Source organism: Coturnix japonica, chromosome 6 (assembly GCF_054131305.1).
Source record: "Coturnix japonica strain WE chromosome 6, WE-NBRP24, whole genome shotgun sequence".
In the NCBI taxonomy this organism is placed as follows: domain Eukaryota; kingdom Metazoa; phylum Chordata; class Aves; order Galliformes; family Phasianidae; genus Coturnix; species Coturnix japonica.
In genome coordinates this window covers 5,845,051-5,859,575 of record NC_140668.1, presented here as the reverse complement: position 1 = coordinate 5,859,575, position 14,525 = coordinate 5,845,051, and positions in this window count along the sequence as shown.

Below are 14,525 nucleotides of genomic sequence, written 5' to 3'. Positions count from 1 at the left end.
TCTAAGCAAAGCATTGAGGTTTGTAAGCATTGAGGATGCTAAGCATTGAGGATGCTATGCATTGAGGATTCTAAGCATTGAGGATTCTAGGCATTGAAGATGCTAAGCATTGAGGATGCTAAGCATTGAGGATTCTAAGCATTGAGGATTCTAAGTATTGAGGTTTCTAAACATTCAGGGTTTAAAGCATTGAGGATGCCAAGCATTGAGGATGCCAAGCATTGAGGATGCTAAGCATTGAGGATGCTAAGCATTGAGGATTCTAAGCATTGAGGATTCTAAGCATTGAGGATTCTAAGCCAAGCATTGAGTTTTATAATCTTTGAGGTTTCTAAATATTAAGTCTTCTATGGACTGAGGCTTGTAAGCATTAGGGATGCTAAGCATTGAGGTTTCAGAGCAATAAAATTTCTAAGCAATGAGGATTCTACGCATTGAGGTTTCTATGCATGCATGGAGGATGCTAAGCATTGAGGTTCCTAAGCAGTGAGGATACTGAGCTTTCAGGATTCTAAGCTAAGCAATGAGGATTCTAAGCAATGAGTATGCTAAGCAATGAGGATGCTAAGCATTGAGGATACTAAGCATTGAGGATTCTAAGCTAAGCATAGAGCATACTAAGGATTGAGGATGCTAAGCATTGAGGTTTCTAAGGATTGGGGAATTTACGCATTGAGGATGCTAAGCACTGAGTTTTCTAAACAGTGAGGATTCTATGCTAAGCACTGAGGATGCTAAGTATTGAGGTTTCTAAGCATTAAGGACTCTGTGCATTGAGGTTTCTAAGCATTGAGAATCCTGAGTTTTGAGGATTCTAAGCTAAGCATTGAGGATCCTAAGCATTGAGGCTGCTAAGAATTTAGGATTCTAAGCATTGAGGATTCTAAGCATTGAGGATTCTAAGCTAAGCATTTAGGATTCTAAGCATTGAGGATGCTAAGAATTGAGGATTCTAAGCTATGCACTGAGGATGCTAAGTATTGAGGTTTCTAAGCATTAAGGACTCTTTGCATTGAGGATTCTAAGCATTGAGGTTTCTAAGCATTGAGGATTCTATGCATTGAGGATTCTAAGCTAAGCATAGGGCATACTAAGGATTGACGATTCTAAGCAGTGAGGATTCTAACTATTGAGGATTCTAAGCATTGAGGATTCTATGTATTGAGGATTCTATGCATTAAGGACTCTAAGCATTGAGGTTTCTAAGCCTTAAGGTCTCTATGCATTGAGGTTTCTAAGAATTGAGGATTCTAAGCCAAGCATTGAGTTTTCTTATCTTTGAGGTTTCTAAGCATTAAGGCCTTTATGCATTGAGGTTTGTAAGCATTAGGGATGCTAAGCAATGAGGTTTCAATGCAATAAAATTTCTCAGCGTTGAGTATTCTAAGCAATGAGGATTCTAAGCTAAGCCTAGTGCATACTAAGGATTGAGGATGCTAAGCATTGAGGTTTCTAGGCATTGGGGATTCTATGCATTGAGGATGCAAAGCACTGAGGATTCTAATCATTGAGGTTTCTAAGCAGTGAGGATTCTAAGCTAAGCACTGAGGATGTTAAGTATTGAGGTTTCTAAGCATTAAGGACTCTGTGCATTGAGGATTCTAAACATTGAGGATTCTAAGCATTGAGTATTCTAAGCATTGAGGATTCTAAGCATTGAGGTTTCTAAGCTAAGCATTGAGGATTCTAAGCATTGAGGATTCTAAGCATTGAGGATTCTAAGCCACGAATTGATTTTTCTAATCTTTGAGGTTTCTAAACATTAAGGCCTCTATGCACTGAGGTTTGTAAGCATTAGGGATGCTAAGCATTGAAGTTTCAGAGCAATAAAATTTCTAAGCAATGAGGATTCTACGCTTTGAGGTTTCTATGCTTGCATGGAGGATGCTAAGCATTGAGGATTCTAAGCATTGAGGATTCTAAGCATTGAGGATGCTAAGCATTGAGGATGCTAAGCATTGAGGATTCTAAGCATTGAGGATTCTAAGCATTGAGGATTCTAAGCCAAGCATAGAGTTTTCTAATCTTTGTTGTTTCTAAACATTAAGGCCTCTATGCAATGAGGTTTGTAAGCATTAGGGTTGCTAAGCATTGAGGTTTCAGAGCAATAAAATTTCTAAGCAATGAGGATTCTGCGCATTGAGGTTTCTAAGCAATGCATGGAGGATGCTAAGCACTGAGGTTCCTAAGCAGTGAGGATTCTGAGCTTTGAGGATTCTAAGCTAAGCAATGAGGATGCTAAGCAATGAGGATGCTAAGCATTGCCAATTCTAAGCATTGAGGATTCTAAGCTATGCATTGAGGATTCTAAGCATTGCGGATTCTAAGCATTGAGGATTCTAAGCATTGAGGATTCTAAGCATTGAGGTTTCTAAGCTGAGCATGGAGGATTCTAAGCATTGAGGATGCTAAGCATTGAGGATTCTAAGCATTGAGGATTCTAAGCATTGAGGTTTCTAAGCTAAGCATTGAGGATGCGAGGCATTGAGGATTCTAACTATTGAGGATTCTAAGCAATGCATGGAGGATGCTAAGCATTGAGGATTCTAAGCACTGAGGATTCTAAGCATGGAGGATTCTAAGCATTGAGGATTCTAAGCATTGAGGATTCTAAGCCAAGCATTGAGTTTTCTAATCTTTGAGGTTTCAAAGCATTAAGGCCTCTATGCATTGAGGTTTGTAAGCATTTGGGATGCTAAGCAATGAGGTTTCAAACAATAAAATTTCTCAGCATTGAGGTTTGTAAGCATTGACGATTCTAAGCATTGAGGATTCTAAGCTAAGCATAGAGCATACTAAGGATGTGGGATACTAAGCATTGAGGATTCTAAGCATTGAGGATTCTAAGCTATGCATTGAGGATTCTAAACATTGAGGATGTTAAGCATTGAGGATTCTAAGCATTGAGTTTTCTAAGCTAAGCATTGAGGATGCTAAGCATTGAGGATTCTAAGCATTGAGGATTCTAAGCATTGAGGATTCTAAGCATTTAGGATTCTAATCTAGGCATTGAGGATATTAAGCATTGAGGATTCTAAGCCTTGAGGATTCTAAGCATTGAGGTTTCTAAGCTAAGCATTGAGGATGCTAAGCATTGAGGATGCTAAGCATTGAGGATTCTAAGTATTGAGGATTCTAAGCTAGGCATTGAGGATTCTAAGCATTGAGGTTTCTAAGCAAAGCATTCAGGTTTCTAAGCATTGATGATGGCTAAGCATTGAGGATGCTAAGCATTGAGGATGCTAAGCAATGAGGATGCTAAGCATTGAGGATGCTAAGCATTGAGGATGCTAAGCATTGAGGTTTCTAAGCTAAGCATTGAGGATGCGAAGCATTGAGGATTCTAACTATTGAGGATTCTATGCAATGCATGGAGGATGCTAAGCATTGAGGATTCTAAGCATTGAGGATTCTAAGCTATGCATGGAAGATTCTAAGCATTGGGCATTCTAAGCATAGAGGATTCTAAGCCAAGCATTGAGTTTTCTAATCATTGAGGTTTCTAAGTATTAAGGCCTGTATGCATTGAGGTTTGTAAGCATTTGGGACGCTAAGCAATGAGGTTTCAAACAATAAAATTTCTCAGCATTGAGGTTTGTAAGCATTGAGGATTCTAAGCATTGAGGATTCTAAGCTAAGCATAGAGCATACTAAGGATTGAGGATGCTAAGCATTGAGGATTCTAAGCATTGAGGATTCTAAGCTATGCACTAAGGATTCTAAACTTTGAGGATGTTTAGCAGTGAGGATTCTAAGCATTGAGTTTTCTAAGCTAAGCATTGAGGATGCTAAGCATTGAGGATTCTAAGCATTGAGGATTCTAAGCATTGAGGATTCTAAGCATTTAGGATTCTAATCTAGGCATTGAGGATTCTAAGCATTGAGGATTCTAATCCTTGAGGATTCTAAGCATTGAGGTTTCTAAGCTGAGCATGGAGGATTCTAAGTATTGAGGATGCTAAGCATTGAGGAAGCTAAGGATTGAGGATGCTAAGCATTGAGGATGCTAAGCGTTGAGGATGCTAAGCATTGAGGATTCTAAGTATTGAGGATTCTAAGCTAGGCATTGGGGATTCTAAGCAATGAGGTTTCTAAGCAAAGCATTCAGGTTTCTAAGCATTGAGGATGCTAAGCATTGAGGATGCTAAGCATTGAGGATGCTAAGCAATGAGGATGCTAAGCATTGAGGATGCTAAGCATTGAGGATTCTAAGCATTGAGGATTGTAAGCTATGCATGGAGGATTCTAAGCATTGAGGATTCTAAGCCAAGCATTGAGTTTTCTAATCTTTGAGGTTTCTAAGCAATAAGGCCTCTATGCATTGAGGTTTGTAAGCATTTGGGATGCTAAGCAATGAGGCTTCAAACAATAAAATTTCTCAGCATTGAGGTTTGTAAGCATTGATGATTCTAAGCATTGAGGATTCTAAGCTAAGCATGGAGCATACTAGGGATTGAGGATGCTAAGCATTGAGGATTCTAAGCATTGAGGATTCTAAGCTATGCATTGAGGATTCTAAACATTGAGGATGTTAAGCAGTGAGGATTCTTATCATTGAGGTTTCTAAGCTAAGCATTGAGGATGCTAAGCATTGAGGATTCTAAGCATTGAGGATTCTAAGCATTGAGGATTCTAAGCATTGAGGATTCTAATCTAGGCATTGAGGATTCTAAGCATTTAGGATTCTAAGCATTGAGGATTCTAAGCATTGAGGATTCTAAGCATTGAGGATTCTAAGCACTGAGGTTTCTAAGCAAAGCATTGAGGTTTCTAAGCATTGAGGATACTAATCATTGAGGATGCTAAGCATTGAGGATTCTAAGCATTGAGGATTCTAAGCCAAGCATTGATTTTTCTAATCTTTGTTGTTTCTAAACATTAAGGCCTCTATGCAATGAGGTTTGTAAGCATTAGGGTTGCTAAGCATTGAGGTTTCAGAGCAATAAAATTTCTAAGCAATGAGGATTCTGCGCATTGAGGTTTCTAAGCAATGCATGGAGGATGCTAAGCATTGAGGTTCCTAAGCAGTGAGGATACTGAGCTTTCAGGATTCTAAGCTAAGCAATGAGGATTCTAAGCAATGAGGATGCTAAGCAATGAGGATGCTAAGCATTGAGGATACTAAGCATTGAGGATTCTAAGCTAAGCATAGAGCATACTAAGGATTGAGGATGCTAAGCATTGATGTTTCTAAGGATTGGGGAATTTACGCATTGAGGATGCTAAGCACTGAGTTTTCTAAACAGTGAGGATTCTATGCTAAGCACTGAGGATGCTAAGTATTGAGGTTTCTAAGCATTAAGGACTCTGTGCATTGAGGTTTCTAAGCATTGAGAATCCTGAGTTTTGAGGATTCTAAGCTAAGCATTGAGGATCCTAAGCATTGAGGATGCTAAGAATTGAGGATTCTAAGCATTGAGGATTCTAAGCATTGAGGATTCTAAGCTAAGCATTTAGGATTCTAAGCATTGAGGATTCTAAGCATTGAGGATTCAAAGCTATGCACTGAGGATGCTAAGCATTGAGGTTTCTAAGGATTGGGGAATTTACGCATTGAGGATGCTAAGCACTGAGTTTTCTAAACAGTGAGGATTCTATGCTAAGCACTGAGGATGCTAAGTATTGAGGTTTCTAAGCATTAATGACTCTGTGGATTGAGGTTTCTAAGCATTGAGAATCCTGAGCTTTGAGGATTCTAAGCTAAGCAATGAGGATGCTAAGCAATGAGGATGCTAAGCAATGAGGATGCTAAGCATTGAGGATGCTAAGCATTGAGGATTCTAAGCATTGAGGTTTCTAAGCTAAGCATTGAGGATGCGAAGCATTGAGGATTCTAACTATTGAGGATTCTAAGCAATGCAAGGAGGATTCTAAGCATTGAGGATTCTAAGAATTGAGGATTCTAAGCATTGAGGATTCTAAGCTATGCATGGAGGATTCTAAGCATTGAGGATTCTAAGCATTGAGGATTCTAAGCCAAGCATTGAGTTTTCTAATCTTTGAGGTTTCTAAGCATTAAGGCCTCTATGCATTGAGGTTTGCAAGCATTTGGGATGCTAAGCAATGAGGTTTCAAACAATAAAATTTCTCAGCATTGAGGTCTGTAAGCATTGAGGATTCTAAGCATTGAGGATTCTAAGCTAAGCATGGAGCATACTAAGGATTTAGGATGCTAAGCATTGAGGATTCTAAGCATTGAGTATTCTAAGCTATGCATTGAGGATTCTAAACATTGAGGATGTTAAGCATTGAGGATTCTAAGCATTGAGTTTTCTAAGCTAAGCATTGAGGATTCTAAGCATTGAGGATTCTAAGCCTTGAGGATTCTAAGCATTGAGGTTTCTAAGCTGAGCATGGAGGATTCTAAGTATTGAGGATGCTAAGCATTGAGGATGCTAAGCATTGAGGATGCTAAGCATTGAGGATTCTAAGCATTGAGGATTCTAAGCATTGAGGATTCTAAGTATTGAGGATTCTAAGCTAGGCATTGAGGATTCAAAGCATTGAGGTTTCTAAGCAAAGCATTCAGGTTTCTAAGCATTGAGGATGCTAAGCATTGAGGATGCTAAGCATTGAGGATGCTAAGCAATGAGGATGCTAAGCATTGAGGATGCTAAGCATTGAGGATGCTAAGCATTGAGGATTCTAAGCATTGAGGTTTCTAAGCTAAGCATTGAGGATGCGAGGCATTGAGGATTCTAACTATTGAGGATTCTAAGCAATGCATGGAGGATGCTAAGCATTGAGGATTCTAAGCACTGAGTATTCTAAGCTATGCGTGGAAGATTCTAAGCATTGATGATTCTAAGCATAGAGGATTCTAAGCCAAGCATTGAGTTTTCTAATCTTTGAGGTTTCTAAACATTAAGGCCTCTATGTATTGAGGTTTGTAAGCATTTGGGATGCTAAGCAATGACGTTTCAAACAATAAAATTTCTCAGCATTGAGGTTTGTAAGCATTGAGGATTCTAAGCATTGAGGATTCTAAGCTAAGCATAGAGCATACTAAGGATTGAGGATGCTAAGCATTGAGGATTCTAAGCATTGAGGATTCTAAGCTATGCATTGAGGATTCTAAACATTGAGGATGTTAAGCATTGAGGATTCTAAGCATTGAGTTTTCTAAGCTAAGCATTGAGGATGCTAAGCATTGAGGATTCTAAGCATTGGGGATTCTAAGCATTGAGGATTCTAAGCATTGAGGATTCTAAGCATTTAGGGTTCTAATCTAGGCATTGAGGATTCTAAGCATTGAGGATTCTAAGCCTTGAGGATTCTAAGCATTGAGGTTTCTAAGCTGAGCATGGAGGATTCTAAGTATTGAGGATGCTAAGCATTGAGGAAGCTAAGCTTTGAGGATGCTAAGCATTGAGGATGCTAAGCATTGAGGATGCTAAGCATTGAGGATTCTAAGCATTGAGGATTCTAAGTATTGAGGATTCTAAGCTAGGCATTGAGGATTCTAAGCATTGAGGTTTCTAAGCAAAGCATTCAGGTTTCTAAGCATTGAGGATGCTAAGCATTGAGGATGCTAAGCATTGAGGATGCTAAGCATTGAGGATGCTAAGCATTGAGGATGCTAAGCAATGAGGATGCTAAGCATTGAGGATTCTAAGCATTGAGGATTCTAAGCATTGAGGATTCTAAGCTATGCATTGAGGATGCTAAGCATTGAGGATTCTAAGCATAGAGGATTCTAAGCCAAGCATTGAGTTTTCTAGTCTTTGAGGTTTCTAAGCATTAAGGCCTCTATGCATTGAGGTTTGTAAGCATTTGGGATGCTAAGCAATGAGGTTTAAAACAATAAAATTTCTCAGCATTGAGGTTTGTAAGCATTGAGGATTCTAAGCATTGAGGATTCTAAGCATTGAGGATTCTAAGCATTGAGGATTCTAATCTAGGCATTGAGGATTCTAAGCATTGAGGATTCTAAGCATTGAGGATTCTAAGCATTGAGGTTTCTAAGCAAAGCATGAAGGATTCTAAGCATTGAGGATGCTAAGTATTGCGGATGCAAAGCGTTGAGGATGCTAAGCATTGAGGATGCTAAGCATTGAGGATGCTAAGCATTGAGGATTCTAAGCATTGGGGATTCTAAGCATTGAGGATTCTAAGCATTGAGGTTTCTAAGCAAAGCATTGAGGTTTGTAACCATTGAGGATGCTAAGCATTGAGGATGCTATGCATTGAGGATGCTAAGCATTGAGGATTCTAAGCATTGGGGATTCTAAGCCAAGCATTGAGTTTTCTAATCTTTGTTGTTTCTAAACATTAAGGCCTCTATGCAATGAGGTTTGTAAGCATTAGGGTTGCTAAGCATTGAGGTTTCAGAGCTATAAAATTTCTAAGCAATGAGGATTCTGCGCATTGAGGTTTCTAAGCAATGCATGGAGGATGCTAAGCATTGAGGTTCCTAAGCAGTGAGGATTCTGAGCTTTGAGGATTCTAAGCTAAGCAATGAGGATGCTAAGGAATGAGGATGCTAAGCATTGAGGATGCTAAGCATTGAGGATTCTAAGCATTGAGGATTCTAAGCTAAGCATTGAGGATGCGAAGCATTGAGGATTCTAACTATTGAGGATTCTAAGCAATGCATGGAGGATGCTAAGCATTGAGGATTCTAAGCATTGAGGATTCTAAGCTATGCATGGTGGATTCTAAGCATTGAGGATTCTAAGCATTGAGGATTCTAAGCCAAGCATTGAGTTTTCTAATCTTTGAGGTTTCGAAGCATTAAGGCCTCTATGCATTGAGGTTTGCAAGCATTTGGGATGCTAAGCAATGAGGTTTCAAACAATAAAATTCCTCAGCATTGAGGTTTGTATGCATTGAGGATTCTAAGCATTGAGGATTCTAAGCTAAGCATAGAGCATACTAAGGATTGAGGATGCTAAGCATTGCGGATTCTAAGCATTGAGGATTCTAAGCTATGCATTGAGGATTCTAAGCATTGAGGATTCTAAGCATTGAGGATTCTAAGCATTGAGGATTCTAAGCATTGAGGATTCAAAGCATTGAGGATTCTAAGCTATGCATTGAGGATTCTAAACATTGAGGATGTTAAGCATTGAGAATTCTAAGTATTGAGGTTTCTAAGCTAAGCATTGAGGATTCTAAGCATTGAGGATTCTAAGCATTCAGGTTTCTAAGCAGTGAGGATTCTAAGCTAAGCACTTAGGATGCTAAGTATTGAGTTTTCTAAGCATTGAGGAATCTAAGCAGTGTGGATTCTAAGCATTGAGGTTTCTAAGGTAAGCATTGAGGATGCGAAGCATTGAGGATTCTAACTATTGAGGATTCTAAGCAATGCTTGGAGGATGCTAAGCATTGAAGATTCTAAGCATTGAGGATTATAAGCATTGAGGATTCTAAGCCAAGCATTGAGTTTTCTAATATTTGTTGTTTCTAAGCATTAAGGCCTCTATGCATTGAGGTTTGCAAGCATTTGGGATGCTAAGCACTGAGGTTTCAAACAATAAAATTTCTCAGCATTGAGGTTTGTAAGCATTGAGGATTCTAAGCATTGAGGATTCTAAGCTAAGCATAGAGCATACTAGGGATTGAGGATGCTAAGCATTGAGGATTCTAAGCATTGAGGATTCTAAGCTATGCATTGAGGATTCTAAGCATTGAGGATTCTAAGCATTGAGGATTCTAAGCATTGAGGATTCTAAGAATGGAGGATTCTAAGCATTGAGGATTCTAAGCTATGAGTATTCTAAGCCAAGCATTGAATTTTCTAATCTTTGATGTTTCTAAGCATTAAGGCCACTATGCATTGAGTTTTCTAAGCATTTGGGATGCTAAGCAATGAGGTTTCAAACAATAAAATTTCTCAGCATTGAGGTTTGTAAGCATTGAGGATTCTAAGCATTGAGGATTCTAAGCTAAGCATAGAGCATACTAGGGATTGAGGATGCTAAGCATTGAGGATTCTAAGCATTGAGGATTCTATGCTATGCATTGAGGATTCTAAACATTGAGGATGTTAAGCATTGAGGATTCTTATCATTGAGTTTTCTAAGCTAAGCATTGAGGATGCTAAGCATTGAGGATTCTAAGCATTGAGGATTCTAAGCATTGAGGATTCTAAGCATTGAGGATTCTAATCTAGGCATTGAGGATTCTAAGCATTGAGGATTCTAAGCATTGAGGATTCTAAGCATTGAGGTTTCTAAGCTAAGCATGGAGGATTCTAAGCATTGAGGATGCTAAGTATTGAGGATGCTAAGCATTGAGGATTCTAAGCATTGAGGATTCTAAGCATTGAGGTTTCTAAGCAAAGCATTGAGGTTTCTAAGCATTGAGGATACTAAGCATTGAGGATGCTAAGCATTGAGGATTCTAAGCATTGAGGATTCTAGGCATTGAAGATGCTAAGCATTGAGGATGCTAAGCATTGAGGATGCTAAGCATTGAGGATGCTAAGCATTGAGGATTCTAAGCCAAGCATTGAGTTTTCTAATCTTTGTTGTTTCTAAACATTAAGGCCTCTATGCAATGAGTTTTGTAAGCATTAGGGTTGCTAAGCATTGAGGTTTCAGAGCAATAAAATTTCTAAGCAATGAGGATTCTGCGCATTGAGGTTTCTAAGCAATGCATGGAGGATGCTAAGCATTGAGGTTCCTAAGCAGTGAGGATTCTGAGCTTTGAGGATTCTAAGCTAAGCAATGAGGATGCTAAGCAATGAGGATGCTAAGCAATGAGGATGCTAAGCATTGAGGATGCTAAGCATTGAGGATTCTAAGCATTCAGGTTTCTAAGCTAAGCATTGAGGATGCGAAGCATTGAGGATTCTAAGTATTGGGGATTCTAAGCAATGCATGGAGGATTCTAAGCATTGAGGATTCTAAGCACTGAGGATTCTAAGCTATGCATGGAGGATTCTAAGCATTGAGGATTCTAAGCATTGAGGATTCTAAGCCAAGCATTGAGTTTTCTAATCTTTGAGGTTTCTAAGCATTAAGGCCTCTATGCATTGAGGTTTGCAAGCATTTGGGATGCTAAGCAATGAGGTTTCAAACAATAAAATTTCTCAGCATTGAGGTTTGTAAGCATTGAGGATTCTAAGCATTGAGGATTCTAAGCATTGAGGATTCTAAGCATTGAGGATTCTAATCTAGGCATTGAGGATTCTAAGCATTGAGGATTCTAAGCATTGAGGATTCTAAGCATTGAGGTTTCTAAGCTAAGCATGGAGGATTCTAAGCAATGAGGATGCTAAGTATTGAGGATGCTAAGCATTGAGGATGCTAAGCATTGAGGATGCTAAGCATTGAGGATTCTAAGCATTGATGATTCTAAGCATTGAGGATTCTAAGCAATGAAGATTCTAAGCTAGGCATTGAGGATTCTAAGCATTGAGGATTCTAAGCATTGAGGTTTCTAAGCAAAGCATTGAGGTTTCTAAGCATTGAGGATGCTAAGCATTGAGGATGCTAAGCATTGAGGATGCTAAGCATTGAGGATTCTAAGCATTGAGGATGCTAAGCATTGAGGATGCTAAGCATTGAGGATGGTAAGCATTGAGTATTCTAAGCTTTGAGGATGCTAAGCATTGACGATGCTAAGCATTGAGGATTCTAAGCATTGAGGATTCTAAGCTATGTAATGAGGATGCTAAGCATTGAGGATTCTAATTATTGAGGTTTCTATGCTAAGCATTGAGGATGGTAACCATTGAGGATTCTAACTATTGAGGATTCTAAGCAATGCATGGAGGATTCTAAGCATTGAGGATTCTAAGCATTGAGGATTCTAAGCATTGAGGATGCTAAGCATTGAGGATGCTAAGTATTGAGCATGGTAAGCATTGAGGATTCTAAGTATTGAGGTTTCTATGCTAAACATTGAGGATGCGAAGCATTGAGGATTCTAACTATTGAGGATTCTAAGCAATGCAAGGAGGATTCTAAGCATTGAGGATTCTAAGCATTGAGGATTCTAAGCATTGAGGATTCTAAGCTATGCATTGAGGATTCTAAACATTGAGGATGTTAAGCATTGAGAATTCTAAGCATTGAGGTTTATAAGCTAAGCATTGAGGATTTTAAGAATTGAGGATTCTAAGCGTTCAGGTTTCTAAGCAGTGATGATTCTAAGCTAAGCACTTAGGATGCTAAGTATTGAGGTTTCTAAGCATTAAGGATTCTGTGCATTGAGGATTCTAAGCATTGAGGATTCTAAGCATTGAGTTTTCTAAGCTAAGCATTGAGGATGCTAAGCATTGAGGATTCTAAGCATTGAGGATTCTAAGCATTGAGGATTCTAAGCATTGAGGATTCTAAACATTGAGGATTCTAATCTAGGCATTGAGGATTCTAAGCATTGAGGATTCTAAGCAGTGTGGATTCTAAGCATTGAGGTTTCTAAGGTAAGCATTGAGGATGCGAAGCATTGAGGATTCTAACTATTGAGGATTCTAAGCAATGCATGGAGGATGCTAAGCATTGAAGATTCTAAGCATTGAGGATTCTAAGCATTGAGGATTCTATGCCAAGCATTGAGTTTTCTAATCTTTGAGGTTTCTAAGCATTAAAGCCTCTATGCATAGAGGTTTGTAAGCATTTGGGATGCTAAGCAATGAGGTTTCAAACAATAAAATTTCTCAGCATTGAGGTTTGTAAGCATTGAGGATTCTAAGCATTGAGGATTCTAAGCTAAGCATAGAGCATACTAAGGATTGAGGATGCTAAGCATTGAGGTTTCTAAGCACTGGGGATTCTACACGTTGAGGATGCTAAGCACTGAGGATTCTAAGCATTGAGGTTTCTAAGCAGTGGGGATTGTAAGCATTGAGGATGCTAAGCATTGAGGATTCTAAGCATTGAGGATTCTAAGCATTGAGGATTCTAAGCATTGAGGATTCTAAGCATTGAGGATTCTAAGCATTGAGGATTCTAAGCATTGAGGTTTCTAAGCTTAGCATTGAGGATTCTAATCATTGAGGATTCTAAGCATTCAGGTTTCTAAGCAGTGAGGATTCTAAGCTAAGCACTGAGGATGCTAAGTATTGAGGTTTCTAAGCATTAAGGACTCTGTGCATTGAGGATTCTAAGCATTGAGGATTCTAAGCATTGAGGATTCTAAGAATTGAGGATTCTAAGCAGTGAGGATTCTAAGCATTGAGGTTTCTAAGGTAAGCATTGAGGATTCTAAGCATTGAGGATTCTAAGCATTGAGGTTTCTAAGCTAAGCATTGAGGATGCGAAGCATTGAGGATTCTAACTATTGAGGATTCTAAGCAATGCATGGAGGATGCTAAGCATTGAAGATTCTAAGCATTGAGGATTCTAAGCATTGAGGATTCTAAGCCAAGCATTGAGTTTTCTAATCTTTGAGGTTTCTAAGCATTAAGGCCTCTATGCATTGAGGTTTGTAAGCATTTGGGATGCTAAGCAATGAGGTTTCAAACAATAAAATTTCTCAGCATTGAGGTTTGTAAGCATTGAGGATTCTAAGCATTGAGGATTCTAAGCTAAGCATAGAGCATACTAAGGATTGAGGATGCTAAGCATTGAGGTTTCTAAGTATTGGGGATTCTACGCGTTGAGGATGCTATGCACTGAGGATTCTAAGTATTGAGGTTTCTAAGCATTAAGGACTCTGTGCATTGAGGTTTCTAAGCATTGCGGATCCTGAGCTTTGAGGATTCTAAGATATGCATTGAGGATGCTAAGGATTGAGGATGCTAAGCATTGAGGATGCTAAGCTTTGAGGTTTCTAAGCTTAGCATTGAGGATTCTAAGCATTGAGGTTTATAAGCATTGAGGATTCTAAGCCAAGCATTGAGTTTTCTTATCTTTGAGGTTTCTAAATATTAAGGCCTCTATGCACTGAGGTTTGTAAGCATTAGGGTTGCTAAGCATTGAGGATTCAGAGCAATAAAATTTCTAAGCAATGAGGATTCTACGCATTGAGGTTTCTAAGCAATGCATTGAGGATGCTAAGCATTGAGGTTCCTAAGCAGTGAGGATTCTGAGCTTTGAGGATTCGAAGCTAAGCAATGAGGATGCTAAGCATTGAGGATGCTAAGCATTGAGGATTCTAAGCTATTTAATGGGGATGCTAAACATTGAGGATGCTAAGCATTGAGGATTCTAAGCATTGAGTATTCTAAGCTAAGCATAGAGCATACTAAGGATTGAGGATGCTAAGCATTGAGGTTTCTAAGCATTGGGGATTCTACGCATTGAGGATGCTAAGCACTAAGGATTATAAGCATTGAGGTTTCTAAGCAGTGAGGATTCTAAGCATTGAAGATTCTAAGCAGGGAGGATTCTAAGCTAAGCACTGAGGATGCTAAGTATTGAGGTTTCTAAGCATTAAGGACTCTGTGCATTGAGGTTCCTAAGCATTGAGGATTCTAAGCATTGAGGATTCTAAGCATTGAGGATTCTAAGCTAGGCATTGAGGATTCTAAGCTAGGCATTGAGGATTCTAAGCATTGAGGATTCTAAGCATTGAGGATTCTAAGCATTGAGGATGCTAAGCATTGAGGATGCTAAGCATTGAGGATTCTAAGC